Source organism: Myiozetetes cayanensis, unplaced genomic scaffold, assembly GCF_022539395.1.
Source record: "Myiozetetes cayanensis isolate MyiCay16 unplaced genomic scaffold, myiCay2020 scf20-37, whole genome shotgun sequence".
Classification (NCBI taxonomy): domain Eukaryota; kingdom Metazoa; phylum Chordata; class Aves; order Passeriformes; family Tyrannidae; genus Myiozetetes; species Myiozetetes cayanensis.
The window spans coordinates 11,447,205-11,464,439 of NW_026087412.1; the positions used below are offsets into that span (position 1 = coordinate 11,447,205).

General features: G+C 40.2%; 1 long non-coding RNA gene across 2 annotated transcripts; it reads right to left on the bottom strand.

Moving 5' to 3' along the window:
• Positions 1-844: 844 nt before the first annotated feature.
• Positions 845-16,074, bottom strand: LOC126641308 (uncharacterized). Of its 2 annotated transcripts, XR_007629227.1 has the most exons (6): positions 16,029-16,074; positions 14,527-14,635; positions 11,966-12,058; positions 6,770-6,941; positions 2,728-2,995; positions 845-2,164 (listed from the first exon to the last, which is right to left on the bottom strand). It is a non-coding gene; the product is annotated as an uncharacterized LOC126641308 (long non-coding RNA). The 2 variants fall into 2 exon arrangements; XR_007629228.1 differs by lacking the exons at positions 6,770-6,941; positions 11,966-12,058; positions 14,527-14,635; positions 16,029-16,074 and adding an exon at positions 5,146-5,207.
• Positions 16,075-17,235: the final 1,161 nt, after the last annotated feature.

A 17,235-nucleotide genomic window follows, 5' to 3' on the forward strand; every position in this document is an offset into this window, starting at 1 on the left:
GGGCTGGGTGCTAATGGGTATCAATTAAGATGAAGATTTCTTTATAGGTAAGTTATCCGTAATTTCCTGCTATTAAAGGTTGTTGCACCTCAAATCACTTTGACCTTTTTAACAAAGGATGTCATGATAGACAAGTTTTGATCTGTTGGACTCTGAGTAGAAAAAAACTAATATTCTATCTAATAATATATGGTACTTTGTAAGATATTTGCTGAAATAAATTTCACTGAACCCACTGTCTCACTGATGATCACAGTTGATAGTAACCATTAAAAGCGCAGATGTAAGCATATACATTCCTGTTTGATTTTCAGTTTTTCCTTCCTGAAAATACTAGAAAAGACTCAAAAAACTAACTTTCCAATATTACAACTAATTTGAAAGGAACTTAAGGAGCTCCCTGTGTTTTATAAGGCTTTTAAAACAGATACTGATAATGAACTTGGCAGATTTTTAGAAAGCTTCAACATAGTGAGAGAAAAAAATAAATTAAAAGAAGCCTGTGCAGTTTAGTAAGACAAAGGAAGTGTATTCCATTTTATCTCTTTTTCCTTCCAATATTCAACACTACGTTACACTGCACTGAAGCCAAACACTGAAGCAAATTATCTGTCAAGAGGATTTTATCAATAAATAATTGAATTCGGTTTTCAAGGAGGGCCAAGGCTGGTACATTTCCCCCTACAATTGCAACGGTGTCCTGTTCTGTGCACTATAACTGGCACTGCAGCACCAAACATCCATCAGGGAGGCAAAGTCTTGGGTGTGGAACACATTTGGAACTACGAAAAAAAAAAAAAAAAAAAAAAGAAAAGAAAGAAGTTATATTTTTTATTCTTTCTCCTTGAAGTTCCACTGTGAACGCTCATCTGTTCCTGATACCTTCTGAACCTATTAACTGATCTGATCCGCACTTGAGAGGCCCATGGCTATCAAATCAAGTCTACTCAATCCCCAGTTTCCACTGAGGAAAGAGATCTTGCTAAGGGGAAAACTACAGCCTGACACACCATTTACTGGGCACAAAGAGTTCCTACACAAGGGGAAGGCGTAGAGGGTGGGCAGAAAGGAGACAGTGCAATAAAAGCTTGAGAAGGAGCTGGCATAGTCCTGGACACCAGGGAATCCAACCAATGAGATATAAATCTATTGAAAAGCAGGCTTCATTAGTTGCACTGCTCATGGAGCTGCATGTTTACAATTTGGGAGGAAATGGTCTGAAACTGAAGTGTCAAAGCAAAAAAAATGATGGTTTAATGCAGGGTTTGTAATGGGTTCATAAAAAATACTGCTTCTTAAAGGTCCTGGATACAATTACAGTCATTGTGCATTTAGTGCAGAGGGTATTCACTGATCAGGATGCACAGAGCAGCCAAACTAAAGGGTACAGTGGTTTAACTTGCACCAGGATGATTAAGTTTACCTGTGAGGAAAAACTGTCTGGAGGGTACTGCTTGGGCTGACTGTGAAGGTGCAGCACAGACACTTCTGAAAAGCTCAGACCAGTTTCTGGAAAGTCACAGGCTCATGTTGAGGCAGGGGACCTTTGAGTCCAGCAAAAGGCAAGTGGGAATAACTTCATTACATGGGTTCTTACTACATTTGAACAGTTTTTCCAGCCTGAAATAAGCTGTGTGATCATTTCACCAGGTGCCTTTCCTACCTGCTTTACAGGAAGCAATGAGGAAGAAAGTAGCTCCTGAAGAGGTATTCGTGACTCAGCAGGATCTAAAAAGTTGTCTTCAGAGATGAAGATGTCTGAAGCTTGTACAGAACAGAACCTGCCCAGACAAAGCAACAGGTTATAGATGACAGACTAGATCAAACAGTGAAAACACATTGGTGGAGGTTTTTGGGTGTGGTGCTCTGAAATTCCTTCAGATTTTTGTGTTATGTGGCACATTGCTACTCCTTTTTTCTATATTTTTTTCTTTCTCTTTTAAATCTTATAATTCCCTGGTAGCTGTTTAATCTGGTTGATGGCCCTCTTTCCATTTAGCATGGACAGTTTTGGACAGAATCTTTCCAGCTGGTGTCTTTGTGAGCTGGATCCATGTACACAACAATTGCATTCACGTTTCTATTTTTGTGGTGGTGTTTTCCTGTCCCTTTGCCAAGGTTGGGCTGTGCTGGCACAGTAGATGTGACACTTCAGATATGTGCCCTGTGGAAATAAAGACACACTTTAAACCTAAATGAAGACAAAATTCTTCAGACTAAGTTTTCAGCTAGTCTCAGAGATCCACTGCAGCAAAATTTATTAATTTTTAAAGCAATTGCTTTTAATATATATATCACATCTTAAAAGGAGTTGGACACTTACATAATTGACCTTAAAATATATAGAGATTAGAAAAGCTAATGGTTACACTAACAGCCAAAATCAGAAAGAAAGAAAAAAAACTTCAACCAATTTAGGATGCTTCAAGGCTCAAGCTCTATAGCACATTTTCTAGTAAATGCATAATATTTTCCTTTGTGTGCAGGTTTTTTCAAAATGGTTTTTATGGAGTCTCCTTCAGCTCTTAGTACAAGCCACTGCCACAAACTTAATTTCTGAGCCAAACAGGCCACTGACATCATATAGCAAGGCTACTCCAACCTACAAAAATCTGAATTTCTAATGGCATACAGGTCACCCAGCCATCTTCTACAAATACAGCTTTTGCCACAAATTCTCCATACAGCCATCAGTTATGATGCAGAGGGCAGTCCACCATAACATACCTGTTTCCACGAGCTTGTATTGCACAGGCAGAGTAGAGAGCAAGGATCATGTGGAAAAGCAACACCTCATTTCTTGCCTTGGGCCATGAGAAAAGGTAGAAAGCACCACTGTTTTAAGAGGGTCAAAAAGAAGTGGTGCACCTTTGGCTCTGTAAGCACTGCCCCTGGTACCAGGCCAGCAGCTCCCTGGGGGATCCCAGCTGGATGTCCTGGGGCATCACACCTTCCTCTGGCACACAGACATCCACAGGTGCAGTGCTGCAGGAGCCTGTGGAGCACAGTGTGGCATGAATTAGTACCCTATTTCAGGCAGGAAAGGGATCAAGAAATAGGCAGAAGAACAGCTGATAATGACAGTAACCAAATTAGTCAGCAGGAGAGGAAGATGCCACCTCAAACCTCGGGAATTTTTTCACTCTCCCGCGTGCTTAGAGGCAGGAGAACACCTGAAGTCAGTGTCTCACGGGGCACAGAGAATTTTTAAAGCACTTTGGAGCAGCACTGCTCAGCCAGTGAGATGCTACAAACAGCAAATGCAAAGCACAGCATTACTGTTCTCCCACTCCTTTTCCTCTTTGCCCTTTTGGGAAACATTAAGTAGCAGCACAAAGAATTTCTATGTGACTGAAGTGAAGCACTGGTTAAAGAACAACTACAAAAACACCAAGACATACTGCTGAAAAGGATTTTGAAAGAAAGATCCTTAATTTGAATGGAAAATATCTCTAAATCCTTTAAGCTGCTTTGAAAATCTCAGCCTCCATGATATGGTTTAAATCTTAGATAACAGTGTTATTCTGAAATTAGACAGAACATAACCTTACTTAGAAGAAAGAGGGGTAGAAAAAGCCAAATTTCCCCTGAAGTTTGCTTGTTTGTGCATTTTTTTTTTTTTATTTTTAAAGACTTGATTTATTTAGAGGGTAAAGTGAAAATCTGAGCCTGTGCTTTCTGTATGGGAATCACTTTGGAGCAGCAGCATCAGGCCACAGGCAGATAAGCACCACAACAAAGGGGCTGTTCTTGGGGAGCAAAGCTCAGAGCAGAGTTTTAAGCTGGGCTCAGAGGAGTGGTTGTGATAGTTTGAAGCACCTGCAACCACATAGGAGGCTCTGGATTTGGAAAGAAACTTTATTGTCAGAAGATTATGTCACCACCTAAAACAATTTAAGGCAAACTAAGTGCTGCAGCAGGGATTCAAATGCTAAAAAAGAAATCACATGAGTTTATTTATACAGATGCCTGCTGTACTGGCACTGTGAGGTACAATGCTCTCACATCATAGGCTGAAATGTAGCATATACACATCTATATCTACCTATAGCTCTTTTTATTTTAAACTCTGCTTATGTAGGTACCTAATTTTCCTGGCAAGAAAACTTCATCTTAAAATTAACTATTCTTTAAGAAAGGGGGTAAAATGAAAGGTGGCCAAGTGTTATGTAGAGGGTATGTTGAAGATGTGCTTAAAAGCAACGTGGAGTGTGAAATAGCCAGAGTGGTTAGTATTAAAATTCCTTAGAGAGGATAGAAAACAGTACAAAGCGAGATTTAAGCTTCACTTGTGTTGGAGGATTTATTAGTTCTTGAAAAGGAAGATTTCAAAGAAACTAGTAATGAATGAGGGAGTAATTACATACTGAGTTTGCAGAGAATAAACTAATTATAAAAATATGGTATGTTGTAGGCCATCTGCCCCCCAAAAAAAGAACTGAATTGTCAAATTACTGAGCCAGAGATGACACATTATAATTATACTGTTACTATGCAAGATATAATACAAAAATCTAACAACATTTTGTAATAACAACCATTTCTCTTTCTTGTTTGAAAATGAGAGTCATTACATGCTATCATGAGATTTGATGTTTCTTGTCAGCATCCCAATGTGTCGGGATAACTGCATTACCCATCTTTTTGGAAGGAGGAAAAAAGCTAGTGACAAACCCTATGGAGGCATAACTTGGGAAATTCCAGTGCTAACTAGGGAACTGAGTGAGTTTCCCCACCATTTGGAGCACCAGGGAGTCACTGAATAATCTCAGCCAAATTATTTCATTTCTGCATAGAAGTTTGACAGAGTGCATCAGGCTGGCTGAGTGTTCCAAACTCTTGCCTTGCCTTTGGACTTTCTTTTGTTAATTAAAGACCCTGTTTCCCTTCAATCTGTCTGTTGTCACAGTCCTTCCTTTGAGACTGCTCACTGAAAATGCAGTTTAAAACCTAGTTTTGGTACAAACATAATAAACCCCACCATTCTGGCTGATTTAAGACCATGAGCACCTCCTGGCAGTAAAGATGCTTGAAATCTGGAGTTCACTTTCAGCCATTAGAAAGAAGCAGTGGTAGAGTTTCATAGGTAGGAATCAAATAGTGGAGGCTTCATTTTATATTGAACTAGGTCTGGCTGTTACTTACAGGTCTTTTTCACCTTTATGAAGCTCTGCACAGTAATTTCACAAACTTGGTAAGATCCAGTGGGATTTGAGTCTCAGGAGACTTGCAGTTCCCATTGAGGAATTTTGTCTTCCCTTCAAACCACACAGAGGATAATCAAATAATCAACAACGATTGCTAATGTGAAAAATGAAGGGGCAGAGAGAAAAGGTACAGAAAGTCAAAGTGCTTCTGCTCATGCTGTGACTGTAGGCATGGAATCTCCTAAACACAACCGTGATTTTGCTTTGAAGCTTTGCACAGACAAGAGCCTGTCCTCTTCCCAGAGCAGTTTTTCACGAGTCATTCACATTTTCCCTAGGCTAGTAAAGCTCTTTGTTTCAGGTGAGCAAGGAATCCTATCAAAGACAAGAGGAACCTCGTGGCCTTAGAGCACAGTTGCTCATGTGCCTTCTTAGCTCCAAACACCTAAAAACAGGCACCTAAATTCTGAAACATGAAGAAAATAAAAACCAGTTTTGGTGATCTGAAAGTCCAGGTCCACAAATTTGTTTGGTGCCAAATACTACTAGGAGAATATTTCCATTGGTTTTACTGGTCTTTAGATAAGAACTAACTCTTGGCAAGTGCAAGTAGGAATGAGAGGTGGAGATTTTTTTTAAACAGTGTAGTTCTAACCCTAAACTACTTCCTACTACACTTAAGTAGGAATTACTACTACTGGTACTATTACCACTACTACTACACCTGCTTCAGCCTTCCTCTCTCTCTCCAGTGACTAAAAACTGTAATTTCTATTCCCATAATGCGTCTGTAGCAACAACCAAAATTGTTTACAAAGGGGAGAAACCCACACACATTGAATTTTAGGTGATACTTTCAATTCCTGATGTACTAAAGCACAAGAAAAAAATCTCAATTCATGCATAAGATCTTGATATACCAATAAAAACCCTTGAAACTCACAAAACTCAGAAGAGAAAGAGGGAGAAAGAGGCAGAACATTCAAGGTTTTTGAATTTTTGTCACAGTGCCCATCAGGCCTAAGAAGTCCCTGCATGATTACAGCTTCCTCTTTGCCCAGAAGAGTCTAGATCAAGATTCAGTTCTCCAGCAGCAGTAACTGTGGCCAGGGAAAGCAGCAGAAAACCTGGTCTCTCAGTCCCACACAGCTGAAACTCTGATACCTACAGCTTCTCATACACCTTTTATATCATCTTGGAGACATCAAGCTTTGGAGCTGAGTTTGCATCCATTCATACAGTTAATGCTTGTTAACATTAAAAGTGGTTCAGCTTGTGATTAAAGTTTGCAGTTTAATGAGTAATTACAGTGGTCCTGCAGTCCAGTGTGCTGTACTTGTCAGCCTGCAGCACTGACATGCACACAAAACCAGTGAATCCACTCATGCTGATGTCTTCATTGCATGCTCTGCTTTTATTTGCACCCCCCCCCAGATTAAACATTTAAGAGGCAGTTAATAAAACTAACAGTTAGATTGGACACATTAAATAGAATTTCCAAAGAATGTATTAAAATTTAGTATTAGGATAATTATAAACTGAGTTCCATTTTCTTCCACTTATTTTGGTTCTGAAGGATTTTTAAATACTAAATTTAGTATTTAGCTAAATCTAAACAGTACCTGTATTTCCAGTACCAGGAATTAAACTGGCATATTCCTGGTCCCATTTTCAATGACATGAAGATGTGAAGCTGCCACTGTCTTCATAGAGAGAAAATTCCCCAGAAGTTTAAGGCATTCAGGCTGGCTTTGCTCATTCAGCTCATCTCCCAGATGGGAAAGCAGACAACATCTGAACAGATCAAAATAATAATATAAAAACACATTTATGCTATATATCCAGCTTATTAAATTAAATTCATACACTAATTTTTCCTCTCAACTAATATACATGTGGCCCTGCACAGGTCAGTGCCCTAAGAGACACTCTATTCAGTTGATGCTGCTGTCCCTGAGTTGTGCCATCATTGTTAGATGCAATCAGACAGTAATTATGTTTTTAAACTCCTAAAATTGTCCACTGAAAAGTATTTTTTTTGCCATCAGGTGAACAGCGTTTTAAAATTAGTATCCAATAACACAGCTGCACGTATGTTTTTGGAGCTGATGCCAAGCTTAAATGGTCACTACCCAGAAAAATTCTTCCTTTGGTTTTCATCTTGCCCTCAGCACATTTTGCATGGGGCACGTGCCACGTCTGCAATTTTGCACATGTGAAAAGCAAACCAATGTCATCAACTGAGCACAGCCCTCGCTGAGATTAATTGAAAAACAAACAACCAACCAGAAAAACCCTGAAGAGAGATTTTCCCCATCTCAGTATATTAGAAGAGGGATTACTCCTGACAGCAACTTGAGAGAAGAAGAAATAAAGGACAGTGAAAGGGGAAGTAGTTTGCAGCATTCAATCAGTATGCAGCATCAGACTCTTCATTTGCAAAAGCTCTGCTGTAGAGACATTCCAGCATCGCTGAGAGCCACTTTGCTTCCAATGACTGTAGCTACTGCAGATAAAGCCTAACGACTCCTGTAGTTGTGGAAAGATTTCCCCGAGTGAAAGTGCACTTTAAAACTTTTGTTTCCCCGCTCCTAGGTCAGTCAGACAGAGCACACGCAGACACACACACAGGGGAATCCATTTCTATGATTTTTCCTATGGACATGTCCTCTTGGTTAATATACAGCTTATGTTCAGCTTGGTTCAATTAGCTTTACCTCTCTTGGTGCATACAGGAAAGGGGCAATAACTTTGATTGTGTTGTTACCTCCATCTCTGAGCAACTGCCTGAGTCACCTGTGAGGTATAACCCTTCCCCTCCTCATTACTCCAGCCCCACCATCAGTGGGAGACAGATCAGTCTCCCACTGATCTATATTAGTTGAAGCTTGGTAGGGAAGGAGGTTTGTATGGGATCAAATTTGCAGCCTCCACTTGTCCACCTGCTCCTGGTCAAAAAAGAGCTCACCTGGCTGTACTTTATAAACTCATTATCTAGTTAGCCTGTGGTAGCCCAGGGAATATTTTAATTTCCTTTCATAGAAACAGAGTAGGTCCTGCTGACCTCCAGGAAAAAACAAAACCCACTAACAACTGTATTAACACAGTTTAAAGTAATCTTCTGAATTTCCAATAAGACAGTATAAAGTAAGGTGAGAAGTCTCCCAACAAGTTTACTCAATACAGACTCAATTACAGACCTACTAAAAATGACCAAGTCCTGAAAGCACCTTGGTTGTAAAACAGGAGATGAAAGCAGGCAATGAATGCTACCCACTGCAGACAGACACCAGTACAATGTTAATAATAAACAGACATGATATATATCCAGACCCCATGCTCTGTACCTTCCCTATGCATGGTGAAAGCACTGTGGCACAAACTGAACACCAGGTCACTGGATTTCTTTCTCCTGTTCTGCCCCAACGGGTTTAACAAGTGTTTCCTTTGTTGCTAATGCCAAGCAACTGCTACCAGTATCACTTCAACCTTGAAATGTCTGCTTAAAATGCTGCTCTTCCTCTAAGTAAAATCATTTTGATCAGATTCTGTCCTCTGCGCTTCTCATCTCTCCCCTAAACTGAAATGTGAAACATTTAAAACAATAAAAATCACTGTACTGGAAAGCTGCACTGTTTATTTTTCGCACACTGCATGCAAGTGTACAGCAGACCTTTAAGAGTTCTAAATTCATCCTGACCTTCTTCATCGGTTATTTACTTTGGGCCTTGAGGAAATGCTTAGCTTAAATGGCCTTTTTCCCTTTCAGAAATCTAATCTTCCAGAAAAATTCCACTGGACAGCAGGTTTTGTAATGGAATTACTGTAGTTAATTCCTATCACAGCAGTTCCTTAATGAAAGGCTGGAAGAAAGTCAACAGGTACTGTATTCTGCAAAAGCTGCTGTAAATACAAGTGTCGTAGTTCAGAAAGGTGTGTCATCTCCCCATCAAGATAATTAATGGTCTCTCGAGTCAGACAATTAAAGGTTGCAATAATAATCTATAAGATATCTCTCCTTGTTTCCCAATTAAAACTTCTCAGACTAATTAAAACCATGATTGTGTCATGCAGTGTGGTGGTTTCCAACCGGGGCAATAAAATAATGGGTCTCAGCCAGAGAAGATAAACACTTGAAAAATATTACCCATTTAAACACCATCCTATGTCAACATTGATCTATGAAGTTTTGCTTCACATAGTGGAGGAAACCATCTTCCCTTTAAGGTAATCTGCAGTCATTTTCATAAGAGCTGAGTGTCCTGGCTCTTATTAGTTCTCTTCAGGGAAACCTTTATCCATTAAAGTCCTGTAACCAGGAGCGAAGTGCTTGGGTTCCACAGAACAAATGAGCCCAATGTAATGTCAATTATATGAAAAAAAGAGAGAAAGATTAATTAAAACTCTTCAGAAATCTCTTCAATATCGTTGTCTGACATGCTTGCTATCAGCAGAGCATGTCTTCCATCTGGCAGCTTTAACAATATAACACTTTTAGACTGTTCTTAAGGTAATTATGTCAAATATACTGAACGTGATAGGAAGGAACTGGTATTAGTTTCAGATTAATCTCTGCACATTCTGGTATTCCAGTTCAGTCTTCGAAGACTGAATTTGCTATTACTATGTTGCTGGACAATAGGGTTTTTCCCTTTCTGATTTTTGTCCTGCCAGCTGGGATTACACAAGCTCTCCATGTTAGAGCACCACTGGGGTTCTCAGAGAGGAATCAAGGGGCAGGACACAGTACTGTGACCTGGTCTCTGAGATGAGGAAAAAAGGATGGACCCATTACCTACACCCTCAAGGACCTCCTGTAGCCTTTTCTGGCATTAGTATAATCATTTTTAGACTTAAACTCCTCTTTGCCCACTGCAGAGATCTGGGGATTTATCGTTCTTGGTGGAACATCGGTGGAGTACAGCAAAATCACATCACTCAGCAGTTATACCCTGAATGACTTCTGTCTCCATTTCTATCCCTGATCTCACCACTTAATTAGTGTTAGCTAATTACTGTGAATAGCCTTGCATCTTTAACTAAATGAATGTGTGTAATCCTCTCTGCTTTCCTATTAGAAAAAGAAAGGGAGTTAGTGGTATCACACAGATAAATACGCTGCATGGGAATATCTACCTGGAAATTGCAGAAAATTTGTTCCCACCTCTGCTGTGCTCCCATTTTCTGGAGGCATGGGTCAGAAGCTCTGGGACCCTGGTGGTGCTGAGCTGGTAATGGGGCTGGTGGCTGCTGGGTGACACTGGGGAGAAGCAGAGCTTGTTCCCCTTCATGTGTAATGCAGAGCACTCGGACAGTCAAACAGGAGCTGTCTGAACCCACTGGGCAGAGCCTTTCCCTTCAAGACCACAAGCAGCCACAGGAGGATACTCCAGCATTTCCATACCTGATGAGCCACCAGCAGTGAGATGTCATTCTGTGTGTAGATGTACGTTATTCACCCCAACCAGCTCACATTTCATGACAAATTATAAACTTTGCATGATTTCCAGTCCATCTTTGTCTCTGTTTAAGGCTTTCTTACACCTTATCCCCGTCCACTCTTCAGGTCACCCTGGCTCCTTAGACAACAAGGGTGCAGTACTGATGGTCTCAGCTTCTGCCACCCCTCCCCTTATAGAACTCTGCTCATAGGTCTACTTGTCAATTGTCAGGCTTCCTGAATTTTACCTTCCTAAAAAGATGATTTCCAATATAACCCAGGACTTGCATCAGTGCTGCTATGACACGAAAAAATGCATCAAATCTGGACAGGATTTTCCTGTGTCAGATTCACCAGGAAACTGTATTATTGACATGAATTAAAATAATTCACTGTATACAAATGTATTTGTGCTTGCTCCAGGAATATGATTTTGATAAAGGAGCCTGACTAGAATTACACATGTGATTCTCAGTTTGGGGTTTTGTGTGTGTATGGCACCAAGTCTCTGAGCCACTCTGAGTTAAGACAGGTTTTGGTTACTTAAATCAGGATTAGTTACTATCAACTGCAGTCGAATAGGCAAGTTCAGCCTCTCCTTTTCTCTTCTGGCACTATGCAAACAGCAAACTTCCTCTTGTAGAAAGAAAAAATGAAAACTGAAAAATGGAAGACTTGAGAGAAGGCATCTAGATGGTTCTTTGGAGAGGCCAGACATTCCTTTTAATTGAGATCTATAGTAGATCAAGACAAACTTTACCCAAAGGTAAAGTCTCTCACACTGAACCATGTTAATATATAATTTCATTGCTGAATCTATGAACGAGAACGAGGTTCACTTCCAATATTTGACTCTACATGAGAAAGCTATGAACTTACTAGCTTGATCAATTATTTCCTTTAGATGCTGCTTCTAATACACTGATGAGATCTTGGGCAAATCAGGAATTTCTTATTTAAAGTGCAGACAACTGAGTCTGACAACTGCGCTGACATTACGAGGACTGGATCAAAGCTTGAGGTCTTGAAGGATAAACAAGGCAAGTTTGTCCACTGCAGTCATTATTTACACAAACTCAGGCATACATTGCTGCAGATGTCAGTTTGGTTCCTGTTTTGAAGGTCATTTCTGTAGCTTAGAAGATCGAGTTTAACTACATGCTTAGCAAAAACCTGAAATTCTGAATGAGAAGCATCCCCTAGAGAAGTTGTCTTGCCCATGTCCCCATCTCCAGTTAACTGTCCCTAGTGCCTATCAATCACTGAAATGAAAGCTTTGGAGAGATCCTGATTATCTGAATCTTTTACTTTCTATGCAGTTCTGATTCCTGTTTTGGCTGTAAAAAAGGAGATAAAGTTTTCTGCTTATACAACATACCTCATTAAAGGATCCGGGGGGCGAAACGTGCACATAAAATCAGTGAAGACAGGGCTTCATGTCAGAGCCCTTAAATTCAAATCCCCTTGTGTTCTGCGAAAACAGAGACATCAAAAAAATCTGCACAACTCAAAGTCATATGGAACAAATCAGTCATAAAGCTGGACAGGAGGTCAAGATGCTCTGTTATGGAGCAGTTTCACCTTTACTGGTGCCCACATAGGAAGCTTGGGAATAGTCTGGTTTGGGAAGACATGGCACAGACCTGCAACTATATGGTCAACCACAGATTTTCTAAGGCAATGAAATAATAAGGGCACAGGACAACCTGTCTTGAACACCAGAGTTCTTCTGGGATTCAAGGCCATAACTTTTTTTATTTCCCTCCTAAAATATTAATTCAAATGTGCAACTAAGTAAGTGCCAAAACAACTTGTAAAACTTTTAGTAACCCCACATTGACAGAAAAGTAGTATTGCAGAATGTGCTTCATTCCCTTTGATCTATGATTTATTGATGCACAGTATGAAATATTCATTAAAACAGACTGCTGTTTCCCGTTGATTTGTCATGTTTTTAATTCATATTTTAACACATTAATAAAACTGACACTATTAATTATTTTTTGAAATACCAAATATATTTGAGATGTAAAACTGGCATGGGTTATGCTTGATATTAAAATATCAGGAGGAATTAGTTCAAGCAAAATATGATCTGCAAGTGCTTGTAATGATACTCTATATTCTATCGCCCCAAACAACTCCCTAGTTCCCTTCACTACTTTGAAACAACTTTAAATTACGAATGCAAACTGCACTTAGAAGCAGTTGTAACATTAAGCTCATGCTGCTTTGGCATTTCATACAGATACGTATGTTCATCAGTCTTTGCTTTGGTTCTAACAGATAAATATATTGGAGGGGCACAGGAACCTGTTTTTCTGAAGTCATTACTGATCTTGGTCTTCGGTGGTGTTCTTTTTCTCAGCAACATTTTGATTTAACAATCCACAAGGCAGCTCTGTTCTGCCACTCCATCTGCTGTGTAGCAATAATAGGAAGGCTTATGCATTTTTAAGGGAAACATAGGCTGTCTTGTAAAAGGCAGGCTCATAATTACAGTTTCAAACTTGGAGGAGGATATATTGAAATGTGCCCATGAAAAATTAAAGTTCACATATTGGGCAGAAAAACACTACTGAGGTATGTCCATTTATGTCACCCAATTATTTGGCCCTCAGAGATGAATTGTAAAGCATCGCTCCAAATCAGAACGATCACCTTTTAGGACCGTAGTGTTCAACTGGTGGCATTTGAGATCTGGCCATTTCTACTTATGAAGACCTTATTTTCTAGAACTCAAAGAGATTTATTAATTTACCCATTTGAAGAAAACTAAAATTCCAAATAAATAAACAAACTATTTTAAATAGCACATCATATGAACATTCAGATATCAGTTCTCATTTCTCAGTGAATTTTTTAGAGAGCATATAGCTAGACAGAGAGGTAGAAAAATATTACTGACCCAAGACCACTCAAATGGCTCAGCAGCTTCCCCCTTGTTGTTGCCAAAATTATGCAATTAAAATAACTACAATCTTTTGGTTTTCATTGGAGCCAGACTTGCATGTTTTCTTTAATGTCAATTCTGAAATCTGAAACGGGTATAGCTGGGCATAAAATATTAAGGTGCACAACTAGGGTACAAAAGTTCTCTTTAGCTCCATGAGGCACATTACAGAATCTTAGATTTAATCAAAATGCAAAATAGACTCTAACTTCTCCCCAAACCTGAACAGTCCCAGTAAGACAGGAGTTTTCAGGGATGGGGAATACGGCATCGTTGAGCAGGAGCTGAGAGCCCACAGGGTACAACAGCAGGAGGTTCCTGGCTGTTTGTGTGTCTGCCCATCTCTTCCATGGCAGGAATAAACCAGCCCCCTGCTTCTGGTGCAACCTCACAGGAGCAACACTTTGGGGTGACCAGACTTCACCAACATTCCAGGCTGCTTTCTCTGGTTTGCCAGGATATTTAAAAAAACCCCACATTCAGCACAGATTAAGGATTTGGAAACTTGTCTGGGCATCACTAAAACATCCTTACCTGTGTCATCAGCATCTTTCTCACATGGCAGAAAACCAGCAAACCAGAGAGCTTGTCTGGACATTTGAGAAAGCCCACCTGTGCTGCTTTTGGATACTCCTCATACGGAGAATTGCAAAGGCAGCTTTTGCAATTCTTTACCCAATGGTCAAAGGGACTTTTGACCCTTAGGTACCAACTCAGGCCTCCTTGCAAATTGAGAGCTGGGTGGGAAGGAGTCCTTGAGGTTTCATGCTGCTCTAGCTTTGGCAAAGAAAGGGAGAAGTGACTTCCATTCATTACACACATACATTATCTGTCAGTCTCAATCCAAGTGTTTTGTACTGGCAATGTGGAAGTTCAAAATTTTCAACCTTTTTTCTTTTTCTTCTCTTTTTTTTTTTTTTTTGTGTGTGTGTGTGTGTGTGTGTGTGTATTGATTTGTTTTATAGCAAATCAGCATTTCACCTGACCTTTAAAATTGAAGTATGCATGGTTCAGCAGCTCCCAAAGCCTTTGCCATCATGTAATTATGGAACTGTGATTCAGGTCTGTTTAGCAGACAACCTCAGGCAGGAAGTTCTGCAAATATATTGTAGTTGCTTCTTTATTAATTGTCAGCAAGTTCAGCTATTGGAGTTCAAAAGACACCAATAATCCAAAGAAACATTAAGTGCTGACTGAAAATAAGAAAGTGATTGTACAGCAAAAGGTCAGAGTCCTGTGGACCACTCCACAAAGGTGTGCCCATGTGATCCTTGATGTTGCACTTCCCATGTTGTGGCTACAATCTCAGGGTCCAATCCAACAAAGAGACTGCATAAACATCACTTTCAACATGTTAATGACACTGGAAAGCACTCACTGATCTAGAATAAGCATCTCTTTCTCTACTGTACTATGGAGAAGGCTTGAAATGCAAGATCAGACCCTATATTGGGATGGAACAGATGCTGGTGAATTATCCTGTCAATTATCATTGTCTCTGCACTAAAACTGAATAAAAATATAACAGAAAAACCCTCAAGATGTGTGTAAAGTTTATTATTTGAAATGTCATTGCAGTTGGAAAACAATCCTTAATCTAGTAAAACTGGGTTTGCAGCTGCATGCACACATGGTGTGGTGTAAGGGCATCTGAAGATGTTACAGCAAACAACTGCAGCAAGAGACAGGGACAGAAATTATAAGTCAGCTATAAGGACATACACAGATAGTTCTAGTTGTGGTATAGCTGGTTTTTGGGGCTGTGCTTGTGTCCACACCCAGGTATTTGCACCACTAATTCTCCAGGTGACCCGGGCAGGCCCAGCCAGTCTCAGCACAGATGGAATGAGGGACTGCCTTGAGACAATAGGACAGCTGGAAAGGAGGTGATTGACTGAACCATCACAATTAAATTTTGGAATTATTGTTATGGAAGCTCTCTGGGAGGGAATTTTGGACAGTTGCAGAAGTTGCCCCAGGCACCTCCTGCTGTGTTAAGCCCAGACTGAATGCCTAAACATGTTAGTTAACATTCTGGGTGGAGAATCTGGCCCTGCCCTCCAGAGATTCCCCTTGGTGACTTCTGCTGCTGAAGGGATCGAGCTGTGCATCACTATTTGTAAACAGTTAATAGAAATTGGTGCTGCAAAAATGCTATGTGGGAAATAATTTGTACGTAGTTGAGCTATTTAAGAGATGTTTTGTCTTTAGTTAAGTTATACCAATAGCAATGAATTAAACATGCTAGAGCAATCCCCTAGGATCACAGACCAGCTGACTTAAAGTAATTCAGCAGCACAGCAGTTTGGAGAGTCTCACCTAAACCAGCTGAAGACACTTCAGCAAGGACACTTACAACAGAGACTCTCATCTCCAACCAGGAAACAGCCATCCATTCTTTTTGGGAGACTGGATTCCCCAAGTGAACATTACCTCATGCAATAACCCCCCAGATCACCTCCCTTTCAAAAACCCTCTCAGGGAGTACCTGTGCAATGCCACCCAGCCACAAACAGATGGGCCCTCCAGATGTGCTCCTGCACCCTCCTGAAAGGACAGGGTGCCACAGCTATTCTGCTTTCAGTACCCAAAAGACTATTTACAAAGCTTGTTTAGATAACACAAATTACCTTAGCATGTACACATCCCACAGGAGCTGTGATGAGCATTGGCCAGATTCAGAGAGGTCTAGCTGACCCTGCAAGAGTTATTGGGCTATTTGCTTTGTATATGCCTCATTTTCCCTCTCTGTAAAAGGGGGTGATATACAGCACTTGGAATCTGTGGATGATTTAGGAGCTACACATTATTTTTACTCTTCTTGTCTAGCTTCGACAACCAGTGATGTCAGGTCAAAAGCAAAGCAAGTTTTCATTAATGAAACATGAATCCTTCCCTAATACAGTGGGACTGAGCAGTCTGTAGGATGATTTTGTTGTCTGATATCGTTACCCTTTATGATCTCATATTTTATGGTAGTTAATGCCATTGGAGGAAAACATGATTAGAGCAGAAAGCAGCTTCAAAGCAGCCATTGCTCAGTGCATTCATCACACTTGCCGCAGAGCTGGATTTTTCCTCTCTATAAATATAATCAATCAGTGCAGGTAAAGAGTTAGTTGCAAATAGAAGCACTTTATGTGAACTAGTGTGTATCCTGTTTTTATCAGTGTGCTGGGAAGTGTAGTTAGAGTGGGATAAGTTATGGGGTGTGGGCTTAGGCATTAATGAATATGAGAAACTAAATTATTGAATTTTGCAATGCAAATTATTTTTTGAGCACAAATTCTTCACTTTTGAATGTTAAGGGCTCATAAAAAATGTCAATGGTTTATGAATTAGGCCATTAGCATGCAATTTGTGATTCAAACAGTACCACAGCCTCATGTAATAAGTGACTGAATAAAGAGCAGCATTCCTCTCTACACTTGCAAAATAGTTTGTCTAGAATTTCTGAAGGCAAATGCAGGGAGATGTCACACGAGGGACTCATTCCCTCCCTCTGGGAATGCATGGTTAGACAGTGGAGGGGTCCTGTGTCTATCCCTGAGTACAGTGCCTGGAAATGCTGTATTTTTGTGGTCCATGCAATCATGGCAACAGGCAGAGCATCTGTACACATCAAACAAGCCCAATGCTCTCCAGTCACCTGCTCATGGAGGTGTGGGCACCCACACAGCTGGGCCTTTTGCCAG